General features: G+C 37.9%; 1 protein-coding gene across 4 annotated transcripts in view; it reads right to left on the reverse strand.

Moving 5' to 3' along the window:
- TAFA2 (TAFA chemokine like family member 2) overlaps nucleotides 1–17,600 on the reverse strand; it is a 595,648-nt gene that overhangs the window by 244,727 nt on the left and 333,321 nt on the right. Inside the window, exon 2 of one of the 4 annotated variants that reach the window (XM_059936394.1) lies at nucleotides 12,095–12,174. The exons of the other annotated variants lie outside the window; for them this stretch is intronic. The gene's annotated coding sequence lies outside the window, so the exon portion shown is untranslated. The remainder of the gene's footprint in view (nucleotides 1–12,094; nucleotides 12,175–17,600) is intronic. 4 annotated transcript variants of the gene reach the window in all.

The following is a 17,600-nucleotide window of genomic DNA, read 5'->3' on the forward strand; positions in this document are numbered from 1 at the left end:
TCATGGTATCAAGGAAGGAACATAGAATTTGGGATCAAACAGACTGAGCTCAAATCCCAGTTCAATCTCGTGAAGATTTTTAACAAAAATATTCTTAAGAGCTCTGAGCTATAGTTTCTACATTTACATAACGGGTAGGTGATAACTACCTCATTAGTTTGTCATGAGGATTAAATAAAATAATACATATAAAATTTCTGGTGCAGAACTTTAACCCAGGGGTTTAAAAATATGTCACCTATTTATTGGCTTAAAACAGTTCAAAATAATTTAACAGTAGCAGTTGTTGTAATAGTAGCAGATATAGTAAGAACAATAACAATGACCTTTTACTGAACACTTGATAGGCTAGGCACTGTGCTAAACATATGCACAGAGTATTTCTAAATCTCATAAAAACCCTACAACATGGATGTTATTTAACAGAAAATTATCTCTGTTGAGTTGTACAAACAGCAAGGAGAAAACTGGTCAGGTAGAGAAGATTCCATCCCTTGACTGGAGTCAGGGTTCTGCCAGACAAATTGGCATCTAATTTGACTTGAGGAAGATTAACTAACTTCTCCAAGGTCACACAGCTAAGAAAAGTTCCCAATGCTCATTTTCATTTTCTTTTCTTTTTCATTTTATTTTTTTGGCTGCGCCATGTGGTATGCGGGATCTTAGTTCCCCAACCAGGGATGGAACCCATGCCCCCTGCAGTGGAAGCTCAGAGTCTTACTGGACCGCCAGGAAAGTCCCCTCATCTTCTTTATGTATTCTAAATTCAATAGTTTTTCCTAGTTTATGCAACATATCTCAAAACCTAAAAGTAAAAGAGATCCTTGGGGCCCAAGTAAATCCATACACACTCATTACCATAAATCCCACTGCTGCATAGCCCAAGACAGTCAGATAAATACTGTTCCCCAGAACTCCTTAAACCAGAAACCCATGGAGTAATACTATGATACTAATAGTATTATATTATACTATTAATATTATACCATTAAGTAATAAATACTATACCCATCAGGGAGAGAAGGCCAGAATCTCCGTCTGACAATGAAGTCCTCAACAGGTGGGCTGAGAGGGACACAAGGTCACAAAACCCCCATTCACAAGGGCTCAGAGACTCAGAACTGAGGAATAAAGCCTAAACCTCACCACCACTGATAACATAAAGTAAGTACAGGAGGAAAGCAACCATCTCATTAGGAATTAATGTTGAGTCCAAACACCAACTAAAATCACATTTAGCACCTCAGAAGGGAACAAAATTACTATATGGTGATGATGAGGCCTTTTCCTGTACCTCTTTATCATGCTCAACTGAACTCATATGTGATATACAATAACCCCTGGGACCATCAAATATATACCAACTAGATGCTCATTTGCTTGGGAAAACCCTGTCTCGAAGCAGAGAGAAATAGTCCTCAATTTCTCCAGACATTTCTTCATTCTGTTTGTGACACTTGACAGAGATACTTCTCTGTATCTCAGGAGCTGTGTTACAAATATTGGAGTTGAGTGAGAGTTTCTCTGCAGAGAACTTTCTACACGGTCACTCCTAATATTTAGCACATAGTGAATTCAATGGCTAACTCGGGATAGAAAGAAGGACCGAGCCCAAAATCTAAATAAATAAAATATATTGATTTTGCAAAGATTCTCCACTTCTTGAAAGGATTTCTTTAAATAACCACTTCATTACCACATTTAATGTGTGACTCTGTTTACATACTTCCACTTGTGGGGAAATATATTTATAAAATGAAGAACACTTATTTGTCTCAGATCAGGTAAGATTTATGAAAAATGAGTCCACTTGGCTGAATTCATAAACATCAACTAAGCCTGTTGTAAAAACATATACGAAATAACTTATTACTGATTATATAACATCATCACTTGAATCAGGATGAGAAACGGAACTGCAAAGCACCATATGCAAAGTGCTAAGTTTTACTAATATTCGTTACCCTGAAAAAAATGTTAATTCTATGAGAGTGTGTTTTATTTTTACAATGTCTGGTTTCTGACAGCATTATCCAGAAATAATTATTCAATAATGAATGCCAAGAAACCCAAGTACCAGAATGATAAGAAATATTTCAAGCTACCTTTCCCAGAAATACAATCTGTTTCTCATTTGATAGAAACTCATCATAAGCAACTGTCTATATCATAGTCCTCCAGAAAACTTCATCATGCTCTAATTCATCAAAAGCCACCAGACCGAATTGCCATTTAATACCCGATTCAATGAAATAATTCATCTAGCTATTCATAAATTTATAAACACCTTATCAAGTACTTGTGCTACACCACACCAATTTTAAACTCCATGCAATATATCAGACACTAATTCTTGATATATACATAGTTTCATCATGGGATTTACACAGGCTTCACAAACATCACAGCTCTAAGAAAAAGAATATGACATTCTTCAGTACATTCATTACCTAGAAATAGAAAAATTGTAAACATTTATCAAAGAAATCTGCAATAAATTTAAAAAATCATTTTTTGAAATGATCAACTTTTCAACAAACCCAAAGAGAAACCGAGACTTAAAAAACCTGGGGTCAGGCAGCCCCACTCCTCACTAAGTTGCATAATCTTAGCCAATTTGGATTTCAAATTTCACATTTATAAAGTAGGGAAAAGTGCAATTTCTGTCTATTTCAGAGACTTTTTTGTGGAGCAAATGGGATAATTTATGAGCTACATAAAAGTATGTAATGTTATTATCAAGGGCATTTTCAAGTGAAAGGAGAGAAACTGTGAAACACAATAGCTGGCTACCTCTCCTGGTGGGACTGTTCTCTTCACCCACTCATAGCAGAAGAGCCAAAAATAAGTTATTTGCTGAAGGAGGACCCAGAGGAAAAGAGCAATACTCTGGCACTGAAATGTTCACTCTTGGGGAAGTTCCTAAATTTCACTGAGCCTCAGTATCTCTTACTTTCTAAGAGGAACAGCTTCCCAGCCCCCAGCTTCACATACATATGACAATACATTGAACAGCGTCCAATCTTCCTCAGCCTTCTCATTTGTAAAATTAGCTTTAGAGACAATATATTTAAAGGCTGTACCTCATGCTTAGCACATCTGTTTATTCAGCAAAGAATCTCTTCTAGCTGATGCAGATATAACAGAGAAACAGAACAGAAAAATCCCAGGCCCCAGTTGAGTTTATATTTGAGTATGAGAAGAACAAACAATAAACTGAATACATGAGTGAAATATGTAGTCTCTTAGATGACAACAGTGCCAACTTCATGAGCACATGATCTGTGCAAATACACAAGGCCCTGAGATCAGAAGGACCTGTGCTCGGTCTAATGCTGTGCTGGTGTCACCTTGAAATTGTTAATACTTTTGAACAAGTGGTCCCACATTCGCATTTCCTGGATGGCAGGAGATGCTTTGAAAAAAGTAAAGTGGCGGGGGATAGGGAGACACGTGGTGAGAGGTGGGAGGGGTGGTCAGCAGGGCCTCAATGTGAGACTGTACATTCTGAGCACTACACAAGGGTGCCCAGCTGAGAAGGCTAATGGAGCTGAAAACCACCTAGAGGTAGAAGGTTTTTTTCTTGGCACAAAACTGACTCCATGCAGCTCTCTAGATAGCTTGTACCAGAGAGGACAATCACAGAGATGACCACATGCCACAGGTACCTTTCAACTCAGTAGCCCAGCAGCCCATCTGCTTGTGCCCCTGTAAACCACAGAACTACACCTCCAGGGTGGGCACCATACTGCTATTGACACAGACATTAAGGTAGCAGTGGGCCTACTGATAAGGCCCCCCTGAAAGGGTGATACTTGAGTAAATGTCCCAAGAGGTGAGCAAATGAGTTGTACAGAATGGACGAAGAGGGAACGAGGCCAAGAGAACAGTAAGTGCAAACTCCTTGAGACAGGAGCCTGGCTCGTATTCCTGCATGAACCCAGAGCTCGAAAGGCCCAGAATTGGGGCCAGAGGAGGAGATCAGGTCAGAGAGGCAAATGGCAGTGTGAGGCCATTATCAGGACTTTGGCTTTCATTCAGATATGGGAAGCCATTGATGTTTTGCACAAAGTATCATGTTATGGATTCTGGGCCGAGAATAGACTGAACTGGTTAAGAGTGGAAATATAGGGAGTGCAGTTAGGAGGTTGTTGTGATTATCCAGATGAGAATGATGGTGGCTTAGACCAGGATAGTAGCAGAAAAAAAGTGATGAGAAGAGGAAGAGGTTAGATTTTGGATGTATTTTTGAAAGTAAGGCCAACAGGACTTTGTGATGGGTTTGTTAGAGGAGGTAAGAGAAAGAGAGGAGGCGAGGATGACTCTAAGAGTTTTGCCCAGAGGAACTGGAAGGATAGTTACCATTAACCAAGATGGGAAAGATGGGCAGGACTTGTTTGGTGGAAAATCAGGAATCAGTTTTAGATAACTTACACATGACCCTTGAACAATGGGGGTTAGAGGTGCTGACCCTCCACGCACTCAAAAAAATAGGTCTTCTGTATCTATGGTTCTACATCCATGGAGTCAATCAATCTCAGATTGTGTACTACCGTAGTACGTATTTAGTGAAAAAAAATCTGCATACAAGTGGACCTGTACAGGTCACACCCATGTTGTTCAACGGTCAACTGTATATTGTAGACGTGTATTAGACATCAAACTAGGCAGTAGAGTAGATATATGGGTTTGGAATTCAAGGAAAAGTCTGGGCTAAAGATTCAAATTTGGGAGTCATCAATATGTTGATGATATTTAAGGTTATGAGATTGGACAGGATCATCAAAGAATAATGATGAAAAAGGTCCGAGACTGAGACTCAAAGCCCTTCAACATTTAGAGTGAAATAAAGAGGAAGCAGCAAAGGAAACTGAGAAGGACCAGCCAGTGAGGTTAAAGCAAAACTAGGAGGGTGTGATGGCATGAGTCCCAGGAAAATATGTCCAGGAGAAGGAGAAGATCACTGCATCACATACTGCTCTGAGGTCAAGTAAGAGGACTGAGAATTGATCCTTCAGTATAGACAAATTTATCCACCTCAATAAATGTTGGCTATGATGGGAACTTCAGAAGAAGAAAAGTAGAAAAACAGGTCAAATCTATAAACTACTTCATGAAGCTGTTAGAATACTATCGTTGTGAGTTTATCATTTAGCTACATTAGGGGAAACTGCATTCATTTATTTAAGGTGAATATAGTTTAATGCCAGGTTGTTCCAGATAGGAGCCACTAGCCATATACGACTACTGAATACTTAAAATATGACTCGTGTGAGTTAAGAACTAAATTTTTAATTTTAATTAAATGTAATAAACTTAAATTTTAGTTTTAAAACATATATGATTCAGTTATTCAAAAACATTTATGTATGTTTTGAACAGCTTGTGTATGTGAATCTATTTTTAACTGTAATTTTATAAAACTGAAATACAGATTAAGTATTTTCCATGAAAACTGGATATGCTGTAACTGTAAGCTGCAAACAAATTTTGAAGACTTACTACCAAAAAACCTTAAAATATATTATTAATAATTTTTATATTGATTATATGTTAAAATAATATTTTAGACATAGTATATAAATAAAATATTAAAATTAATTTCAACTGTTTATTTTACTTTTTTAATGTGGCTACTAGAAAATCTTTAATTACATATTGGCTCACATTATTATTTATTGGACAGCACTGGTCTAATGGATTCATGTTGTGGACAAAATTAGGTCTTGCCAAAATTAAGAACTTGGACACCTGTTTCATCACAAGCTTCTCTACAGCAACTGAAAAACAGTAATGTACAAGGGACCATGTGATGCTTCCTTTCTAGAAATTTGCATGTAATTTTTCCATTCTGTTCATGGAAAGCCCCACCTCAGTTCACTGAGCCAATTTCTGCCTATCCTTCAAAAATCTGCCCCAGCAATATATGTTCTGAGAGGATGAATTTTCTGATCCCTGTTAAGTCAAGGTTCTCCTAGGCTCCTTGGTATAGAGGTGATAGCATTAGTGCACTATACTTTACATGACTTATAGAAATCACAAACATCTGGAAAGTAGCCACATAATCTGAAAGAAGAAATAGAGAGATGATGCCAAGAATAACTGAGTATCTATTATGTTCATAGGGTACATTGTTCATAGGGTGCTTTTATATATTCTGGACATTAATCCTTTAACAAATACATGATTTGTTTTGTTTTTGTTTTGAGAATAATGACTTTTTTGTTTCTAGATGTTTTTCTCCTACTAACTTGGGAGCTCCAAGAAGTACTGTCTGTTTCTTCTCTGCTGTAAACCCAGAACCTATTACAATGACCAGTAAGTACATGGTAGGCAGCCAGCCAATGGGGATTGAAAAGCAAAGAATAGGTGCATACCATATAGCTAGGAGAGTCGACACAGGCTTTGAGCCAGCTCTCTCCCATTAACTCTCTTACTACATAGGAAAGGTGGGCTCTTCCTTGGATTGAAGCCTACTGACTTCTTATTGGCTTATTGTACAATTTAGCAAACTTGTTCACCTGGCTGTTCCTAGAGATTAGCCCTAAATGACTAGGACTGAAAATTAGATGCTGATAGGGAAAGGTTAAGATAAGGATGCTGCTAGAGAAGAAGACTTGGTGAAATGAGACCAAACAAGAAGAAGTCAGAAGAATCAACTCAATAAGCAAACTGAATAGGTTACATGCAGGAGGAAGTAGCCTCAAACATGTGGATTTTCCCCAAGGGCTCCAAGGAGCACAGGAGGAAGGCTGATGCTTAGAAAAATGACGTTACCAAAGAAGAGGTTAAATTATGCGGGGTTTTTATTACAGGCAAATATATGTTTTAGAAGGTTTTTTCAAACAAAATGGTTAAAATAAAAAGGTCTAATATTTTAAAAAGAAAAAATATCAGCAACATGGACTATTCCCACCCAGAACACCTTATAGACTGAAAATTACAAATAAACAAAGAGTGAGTGGGCATGTCTGCAACAAATGTGCATAGGTGTGCGTAAATACGGTGCCTCCAACTAGACAACTGACCATCTGTTGTGAGATGAAAATTAAACAAACCATCGGAGAGAGGAGGAAAAACGTCGGAATCACAGGGGAAAGCCTTGACAACTTTGTCTAGAAAACAAAACTAAAGAGGGAAACGGGATGAAGGGCACTGAAGGAAAGAGAAAAGTAAAGATGTGTCGCAAAGGAAATGTAGTTTATCCTTTTTTCCTTCTCCACATGACACTGAGGTATATACTATGAATTTCAAAATAAGTCAGGAAATCAATACACACAGCTGAAATTGTGCCATAGTTTCATTCCTGAGTTCTGGAAGGAGTGTCAGTAATGCTGCCTTTGGCTTCCTTTGAAAGATGATCCACAATGATACACCCACCCCTTTAGGCTTATATGAGGGGAGGACACCCACTGAATAGAATTTGGTGCTACAGGGAATCTTGAGAGTAATATGTAATTTGTGTCGACATTTATAATGCCTCCTTTCCTCTTAATATCTATTCAGAAAATGTATACTTATAATTTATATTGAGTATCTGTACTATATATTAGGATATACCCAAGAAAGCTAGGAAGTGAATATAAGTTAAAAATAAAAATATTTCATGGAATAAATTAGTTGGTAAATTCATGTACAAGTGCATTGGTACAGGATTCCACATCTGAAATAAACATGATATAGGCTAACTTTTCTGATGCTTGGAAAAGTGCTTGGCATATGAAAAGTATGTGTTAAATAAAAAAATAAAATATGCAATGTGTATATATATTATATATACATTATATTTCACTTTTCTCAGAATAATGCCTATTATTTAAAATAAATATCTATTTGAAAACTGGCAGCGAAGTCCTGACAAAATGCTACTTAATTTTTACTATTTCCCTGTGAGTAACTTTATGGTTTTATAATAGAAAAAAATATTTTGTTGTCAACATATTCCAACTTAAATATATTTTTAGAGTTTGGCTTTTCTTATCTTAGAAATAAGTAGAGGAGTCTCTGGGCTAAGTGTCTGTTTTAATAACTGATTTTAATTTTGCTACTGGGTTGTTTAGGTGCCTGGAAGGCTGAGAAGCAATGGGGAGATAAGTCACGTCACAAACTATAGAGTTACATCAGGTGCTACCTGCCTGGCTTTACATTTTGAAAATCTAAGACTCTAAAAATACACTGAACATAAGAAAGAGATTGTAATACTGTTTTTCAGATGGTCAAGCAAACTTTAGCTAAAGCTACAACTGTAGCGGCTAAAATAAACCCCTGGTATTCGTAATGTCTAGTAAAAACTAGGCTCTGTATGTGGTGAAAAACTGTCTAAAGGAAGTAAGGAAATCTGCCTTCAACAGCACGCTGGGATTACCACCACTTGTGCAGCCTGAAGATAAAGGGATCCTGACGGCCAAGTATTTTCCACTGTCTGCCTCCACAAATTGATCCTGCTGCTGCAGTCGGAACTCTCAGGCCCCTAACTCACAGAATGTTAGAAATAAAAGGGGTCCCAGCAAACATGTATACCTCCCTTGTGTTACAAAGGAAAAAAGCTGAGACCCGAGAGAACTGAAGCTACTTCAGGCCACATAACCAGAGTTATGTCCAGACCACTTTCTTATTATCACCTTACCATGTCACTGCTGTCCCAATTTTGTCATCCAGCACTACCTCTCAACAGTCCTTCAACAATTCTCCTACTTCAAAATAAGCCACAACCCTAGGATCCTGACTACAGAATCACCAACCCAGTTTCAAATGCTGGAATTATCCAGTGAGGCATACCTCTGGTGACATATTTAAGAGCATTTAAAAATCGAAATGAAGTGAGGTTCATGAAGGTTCAGGCATCCAAACTGAAGCCAGGTGGCCATTGTGGATATGGTTTCAGACATGTTTCTGCATCGCTGAGAACTTGAATTTTTTGAACTGTATCAAACTCAAGGACACTATCAGCCATTTTCAAAACAATATTTACTAGCAGCTGCTAGCTGCAACCTTGTAGTTTCAAAGCCCTCCCCCCCTCAAATCTTCACAATTACGTAACCTTTTCAAATCCCAACAAATCCTTTCTTAGCAAGTACGCTTACTTTTTGCCAGCTCCAATCCTAATTCTTGACAAACAATTTACGTAAGCTTGCAGGTTTTTTGCCTTTATAAGTTCCCTCCATCTTGCGGTCTGGCAGCACAGGATTCAAGTACTCCTTGGATCTGTGTCTCCTGGGCTACAGCCCTAACAAACCCCAAATAAATGCTTTCCCCGCCCCCCAACCAGGTCTCCATTCTTGGAATTCATGGTTAACTCCTCTGCCAAACTAATCGCTATTTGCACCTATTACAGAAATTAGTTGGTCTTAACATTTAAGGCTTCAATCAGATTTCTGTAAGCTGCAATATTTACCTCATAAGAAGAAAAAATAAGTTAAATATAGCTTAACTAATACACACTTGAGAAAAAATGCAAAGGATTTTAAGTAATGTAATAACCCAAGAAGGCCAAACCCAGAGTAGCAATTTGACTTCTTCCTGGTGTTACTGGTGGCTGAGTGGTGAGGAAAATGGATTGACAATGAAAATGTTTCTCAGCTCTCCTGCCACATTTTCCCCCACTTCCTTCTTTGTGCACACATGACTAGTCTCAAGTCTCTGCAAATGCTACCATCTATCTAGGTGATGATTGACAGGAAGGCAGACAGATGGAACCATGACAGATACCTGTGCTGCCCATTTTCCACCAGAGACTCTCTAAGGCAACAATGCCCAAGCTGTCAATCTATATTTCAGTGCTTTCATTAGATAATCATTTTTCTCTATTAGGTAATAATGAAGAACACGTTCAGTGGAAAAAAAAAAAAAAGGGACTATAAAAAATATTAAATACTAAAGGTTTATATCATTTTTTTCCACCTTCAGTTTGCTTTGCATGTCCCTTTCTGAAGTTTTATATTTTTATTCCTTGTTCTTGTGGTCAAGTTTCTTAAGTCTCTTTTTTTTTTTTTTTTTGAAATTGACTCAGATTAATTTATTCTTCCCTAGATTTCCAGTTGCTAAATCCTTATCTTCCTGGAATCAAACCAAAAACTCCAAGAACTGACAAAGATAAGCCCACTGGAAACAGAAAGGCTTTCAGAAACACAATACTTACACTCTGCTATTTACAGAATATTTCTACATACATATATTTGTCGATTGAAAAAAAAAAAACAAAACAGCGCAACCTAAAAGTTGAAAATTATGTTTTATTTGTCAGACTTTCTGAGGACTTCAAGCCTGGGAGGCAGCCTCTCAGAATAGCCCTGAGGGACTTGTCTGAAGAGGTTAGGGAGGAGCCAGCATATACAGGGGTTTTTCCAGCAAAGACCAGGTAGTTGGAACATCAAAAGATTACTGTTAATTAAAGACAAGCAGACATCTCAAGTTAATGAGCTCTCTCAAGTTAATGAGACTTTTCTATGTTTGGAAAGATGGAAGAGTCTGGCTCACTGACATCATTCCTTTGATATACACCTTAGCTATCTAGAGCCTGCATCCTGTTCTTTCCCATCCTGAGTTCCCTCAGGGCTCACTGTGGGGAGTGAGGGGAGGCAGCTGTAGTGGCCTGATGGCTGCAACATCCTTTGTTCACTGATATGGCAGGCAACATTTTTTCATTCACATATTCATTTATCTACACCATGATTTTGTAATGGAACAAGACCCTATGGGGCCTTCCTGGCACAGACCCCCTCCCCCATATCCTCTGCTTTAGCTCCTTGCTGAAGTACCTAGATAATAGTATCTGATGCACATTTCCTGAGTTGTTTTACAGATGCCAAAATCTCCACCAAATTTAACTACTTAATGACCATGAGCATATAGCCCCCAGGCCTACTGGAGCCTAAGGATTGACAACGTTAACCCCTGTGACAGGGCCCTGTTACCTCACCATCAACCAGCTGGAGAATTGTGTATGAGCTAATCCACATACCCTGAGACTTCCCTCCCTCACCTGGCCTTTAAAAATGTTTTCCTGAAACCCAATGGGGAGTTTGGACTTTTTGATCATATCTGTCCCAGACTCTTTGTAGAGCACCTTATAATAAATGCTGCACTTTCCTTCACCACAATCGGTAGATTGGCTTTAGTGCTCGTGAGCAAGCAGACCCAAGTTTGGTTCAGTAACAGTTTCCTAATTTGTTAATCTTTAGTATTCTTTTCATTGCCTTACAAATTGGATATCCAAAGCTACAGAGAATTTATGAGATATATGATAGTTTAAGAGAAATCATTTACATGTCCCAGAATCAGGCATACTCCCTAAGTAAGTTTCTATATATATTTGATTATTTATGTGGCCATAAAAAAGCCAAGTGTTTTTGGTTTTGCACCCAAGATGAACTTTATTAGATCATTTCTCCTCCTTATATTTTGTAAAAATAGAAAAATATGATCTGTTAAAATAGCCCAGAGAACCAAGACCAATTTTTAAATATGTCATTTTATTCTGATTGGCACAAGGTTATGTCTTTCACAAGTAATTTTACTTAAGTAATGTGAATTTTGAGAAAATGGTTACTATTACATGAATCTTCTGGAGCTATTTTACGTATGGATCTATATACAATTTCTGCTTAATTAAGTGGCCTTAAATTCTTGTTGGTTGAGTACTTAAATAAATTTAATACATGGCTTCTGTTTTCATTATTTTACAGTATTCCATGGGAAGGAATGAGATAGGAACAAAAATAAAGAGTAGATAAGGTAGACTATAAACCTCCATGAGAAGTACAAACAAATTATTTTAGGAGTCCAAATGAGAGATAAAGAACATATCTGATGAAGGAGATAAGAAAGGTATTCACACAGGAGGTGATATTTTAAATGGACCTTGAAAGATAAAAAGAATTATGACAAGTGGAAATAGTACGAGGAAAGTTCTATATTAAAGACACAGTATAACTAAGGCAAAGAAGAGTTACACGTATTGGAAGAATTGAGCATACTGAGAGGGCTGGGGGGAAGAAGTTTAGCTAGAACACAGAGTACCAGGAGACTAGTATAAGACAAGTCTAGCTAGATTTGTACTTACTTTAGTAGTCAATAATAAAGCACAAACACTTACCCAAAGCAAAACTATAGAGTGTCTCTTCATCCCATCTCCTGTTCATGTTTATCATTTCTCCATGAAGCAATAAGGCTCTTCTGGAGGTTAGAGAAACACTAAATAAAGATTTCGCTACTCCAGTGTCCTGAGAACCCATTGCCCCCACCTGAAAGCACTATGCAAAGGCATTGTATGTTTGCACTTTCCAAAGAAAAAATGACACTCCCCTTAGAAAAAGTCCTGTAACTTTGTATTACTACCATCCACCTAGTCTGTATTTTTCAGGTGGTTATTTCAGTTGAATTATAGGTCTTTGTAACAAGAAGTTAAAGGCAAAAGATGCTAATCCATTGGAAAACAGGTACAAGTTAGCACTGGCTTTCAAGTCAGGAAAATAGTTGAGTAACAGTAACTCAGAAAAGGTGTAATTTCAACGAAGTTACACTGTAGGATAAGAACAAATGAAATGCAGCTATGTTCAGCTTTTCCCTGAGACTAATAACTACTGCCAATCACTCACTGAAAAATTCACATTTCTCACAGCTTCCATCATTATTTATTTGCTACATCTCTGTGGGATTTTAGCCTACACACACACACACACAAATGTGTATGATTAATAAGCAGTGACTTCAGCTAGTAAGTTATTTGTTAGTAACACACAGGCTATAACAGCTTCATGACTTCTGTAATATTGGGGGAGCCTGCGTGAGTGTCTTCCTCAGCAAAACATGAGGGCACAGTCGGACAAATGTAGTACTGAAACAGGAGGGAAAGGAGCAGGACACAACCTTTAAAAGAATGACATAGCCATTGAGGATACGACATAAACTGGTTAGAACCAACTAGGTCCAAGATGGCAGAAGATTTGACTTCCAGTAGACCTTGAGTCTCATTATATGCTAATTGTAATTCACTAGCATATGTTAAATGACACACCCACAGGTGCCATGACAGTTCCAAGGCTGACCATAAGAGGACAAAAAATGGGCTGTGGCCCAAATCCTGGAAATCCCTGCCCCTTCCCTGAAATAATTGGAATCATCATCCCACTTATTAGCCTATGAAATTACCCAGCCCATAAAAACTAACCACCCCATATTACGGGTCGGCTCTCACTTTCCCAGACGACCCCACGCCCTAGAGCCATTCTAGCCTTTTGAGACAGACTGCATTCTGTCTATGGAATGTGTACCCCTCTAAATAAACCACTTCTTACCTATCATTTTGTCTCTTATTGGATTCTTTCTGCGATGAGGCATAAAGAACTTGAGCTTCATTAAGTCCTGAGCCAAGGTGTGTGATTTCAATTAAAAGACAATGGGTTCAAGTCCCAGTCTGAGTTGTGTGGTTTCAATACCACAGAAAGTCATATGTCACAGAGACACAGAGAGGACAAAGTGTGACAAAATCAGTCACAGAAATAGGTATTTCACTGATAAGTCACTACATGAGCATTTTTGAAAAGCATATTAACAAAGGTCCTACTTTCTTAGATCTACCATTACCTGAACTTACTTAGAAATAAAGGTTTAGAAATTAGTTTAACGAAGACACTGAAGTTAAAGTATGAATTTAAAGCAACTGCAGAGCTACTGATGGGAACTAATACGGGTTTTTGAAAAGTCCCCTCAAGATTCTAGAGAGAACATTTATTTTACTTTTTTTTTTGGTGAGGTGGAAAGGGAGAGTGGAATACCACTTAGGTAGCATTTGGAGTTTGTAATACATAAATCTAAATTCAAGTTAATTGCTTAGAAAACAAGAGGCATCTCATTTATAGTATAGGTTAGACCATGGTCAATCAATATTTTTCCTATGTGTATCCTACTTTAACCCTATAAATTTTTTTTTCTTTTTCCTTTTTGGGTCCTGATGAAAGGACAGGGAGAGGATAGGTTGGGATGCCCAGAGGATCAAAAACAACTCAGAAAACCGCTTAATCAGGTGGAAACACTGCAGCCGTGATCAATCTTCCCAAAGGAAGCCCAATCTCACAGGATCTTGCAAAATTACAGGGGCCCAGCAGGGGAGTCATCAGACGAGAAACAGCTGGGTGTGTGGGTGGGGCCAGAGACCCCTCTTCACAGAATCATCTGGAAAGCGTCTGGCTCATACCACCTCTCATGCACACACCAATCCTCCTCCATGACCCCCCTTCAACACTCCTCACCCCCACATCAAAGTCAGTGCCGAGGGGCCTCGCCCCAGAGGACAGCCCAGATGCGTGAAAGGGCTGTGATCTGAACGCTTAGCCGGAGAAGAAGTGCCCAAGGCCAGAACTGGGGGTGAACTGCGCATGCGTAAACTGAAAATCTACAGCCTTCCAGGAGCCAGAAGAGCCCCAGAGCAGCCACAAGGGCTTCTGGCCCAGAACCCTGGGGCCCCAAAGCTACGTCTGCCAAGGTCCAAGGCCACAGCAGCCTGAATGCGCCATTCCATTGCACATCCTCATGGCCAGCTGTTCCTCCCAGCATCTGTGAGGTGTCTAAACCAAAGAGACCGTGGCTGCCTGTTCCTCCAGCCTTACCCCTGAAGAGCAGCCTCGGGGCATTAGTCTCCCCTTCTGACCCAGCTCATCTATTAGCATGCGTTCCCCTTTGGTGGGGGAACTCTATGCACAAAATACCTTTGGTAATGCTGCTTGGAGACATACCTTTGGTATTACTGCTTGGAGTTATATATTGGTGGGGTGCATTGAGCTGAAAAGACATATGATTTTGGTGAGGAAAGTAGACAGAGAAGATAATCAGCAACCTTTCTAAAACTCTGTCCAAATGGTGCTTAATTCTCTTTGGCTTAGCTACTTACTACAGTGTTAAATGTAATTTCAATTTGGTGCAAAAAGGGAAACTCGTGTACGTAAATGATGCTAGGCAACTTTTAGTATTAGAAACTAGGACAAAAAAAAAAAAAAATCTCTAGCTATTACATTACCACACAGATATTTCCACTTGAATTTTTTTTCTGGAGCAAGCCTTATTTCAGGGTTCGTTGACCTACATGAAATCATTAAACCACAGAAAAGATTTATTAACTTGAAGTCTTCATTTATTTTATAGCTCTAAGAAGCTCACAAGTACCAGGGTAATATAACCTTCCCTGAATACATACACATCATCATTCCGGTAAAGGTTATATTGAGGGTCTCGATGTAGTAGATTACAGTACCTGGAAATAATATTAGTTTTACTAAAAATAGTGTCTTAAATTCCACATATTATTAGAGTAATAAAATACCTGGATTATGACCTTACTAGCTGATAGTCATTGCTTAATTTAGAGAAAGTATTAACATAGATTGGTTGTGCACACATGTTAACTATATTATTTAGACAAAAAAAAAGTACAATATTACCCTATATTCACCTTCATACAATAGATGTTTCTAGAAAGATTAAATTTAATCAAAATGTGTATCAAATTAACTTTAAATTTAATATATAGTGAAGAGGAGGGTTGAGTTTTTCTGGAAGGGACTACAAAATTGGAAATCCATTGATTTCACAAACTGCTTAATTTACAGTGTTGCATGGTTCTCACACTGGACATTGGAGTAGTAGATATGGTGACTGAACCATGAATCAAGCAAGCACATATGCTGATTTTATTTATATGAGTTTTCCTGGTGCCAGGAAGCCCTCATAATGTCCCAAATTTAATGATATAATTTTAGTGATTTTAAAATTTAAATAGCTCAATAATATATACAAATATTTTAATTTAGTCTCAATCACAATTTCTCTGTTAAGATGAGAACATGAGATTTAGTGGCAGACATTAACACATGAATAACAATGACCAGAAAGCTAGGTTCTAGTAGCCTACTAATTTATGAAGGGTAGCTAGTTAGATTTTTTAAAAATTGTTTTTGTCCTGTACTTGCTAAAGATTTTCAGGAACCCCTGTCAGGGTCAAAGGACTCCATTTTATTGCATTCTGTCTCAGTAGATTCTTTTATAAAGTAAAGAATTCTTTAGCAATGTACCCCTTTATTGGATTTATACATGCTCATTTTCAACAACTAATATGTCTTCAATAGAGACAGATACGTGTCTTTTGTAGGTGGATTAAAGATTTCACTGACAAAGTAAAATTAAACAATTCTTTCACAATCATGTTTCTTCCCTTCCTCCATCTTCTTGAAATCCAAAAAGAGGAAGGAAAACACACACTAATATTGGTTTGCTGACTCTTTGACTTGAAATGCCAATTTTTTGAGAAATTAAGAGGGATACATTTTCAGTATACATAATGATACTTGAAAATGTAGTTGGGGTTTTTTTTAAGAATCTGAAGTTTTGTTTTCACAGAAAACCAGATGGTGTGTTTTTTGGTTTGGGGGTGGTAGTGGAATTTTGTTTTGTCTGTTGTTGTTGTTTTTTAAAAACAGGTGTGACATTTTCTCCAGCTACTGTATTAGCATATTTAATTGCTAAGTTCACAGGCAGTCATCTCAATTCTTTTACCAGCAGATGGTGAAAGTGATTTTAAAAGAGGAGTAAGGATTTTTCAAAAAACATTTCAGAACAGTATGAGATCTGCTTTCCTCAATGGGTGTGACAACCTCTGATGAGCACTAATGGAAATCACATAACAGCATCTACAGTGCATTTGCCTTTAATTACTTGACAGTTATCCAGATTCTGTGAAATTACTCGCACATTATCTAACAAAGCATTATGTACTTTCAGTAACTTTCTTCAAATCATTTTATAACCATTAGCTAATTAAACTTCACAATACTCCTGCAAGATATGTAGGTAGAAAGTTCTATAAGCTTTATGTTACTGAATTCCCAGGTATATCACTGACAGAGATGGAAGTTAAATGTAAAAGTCCCAAAGTCACAAGGATTTATACTTCACGTCACATTTGCTCCTCAAATATAAATAAATGACTAGTGTTTAGAATAAGACATTTGGTATCGCAGGCACTGTTAGTTCCTTCTCCACATCCATTCTTCTCTTCTTAGCTAACAGAATCCTTCTTCTGTACAGAGTGGCCATTGTTAAAGAAAAAATTATTCTGACATTTGTTCAAATAATAAGGAAGAGGTTATCCAAGACGATAGTAATAGGGATATTGCAACAGGAGACAGAGATCGGACTCAATTCTAAATACGGCAAAGACAGCTGGGGATTTATAGGCAAAGAACAGAGTTGAGGGGGCCAGTGGATAAAAAATTATAGAGAGGAAACATCAAAGATAAGAGGATTCTTGCTAAACTAACCTAATAGGATTCTTGCTAAAGACAAGTCAAGGATTTGTACATCAAAGATGGGGGATGAGGAATGTGATCAAATATCAAGAGTGGGGGAATTCTCACTAAAATGACTTAACAGGATTTATTGCTGACACTGGGCTGGGCAGACTGAAAACAGGATGGGGGCCAAAGTCGAGGACTAGTCAAGAAGAGGGCTCAGAGGAGCCTAACTAAAGTTTGGTCAAAGAGTCTTTGTTACCATGTATTCAGCTAAAAGTTTAAATCTCCCTTGTTGCTGGGTATGACATGTTACATGGT

The sequence above is a fragment of the Balaenoptera ricei genome, chromosome 10 (genome assembly GCF_028023285.1).
Source record: "Balaenoptera ricei isolate mBalRic1 chromosome 10, mBalRic1.hap2, whole genome shotgun sequence".
Classification (NCBI taxonomy): Eukaryota; Metazoa; Chordata; class Mammalia; order Artiodactyla; family Balaenopteridae; genus Balaenoptera; species Balaenoptera ricei.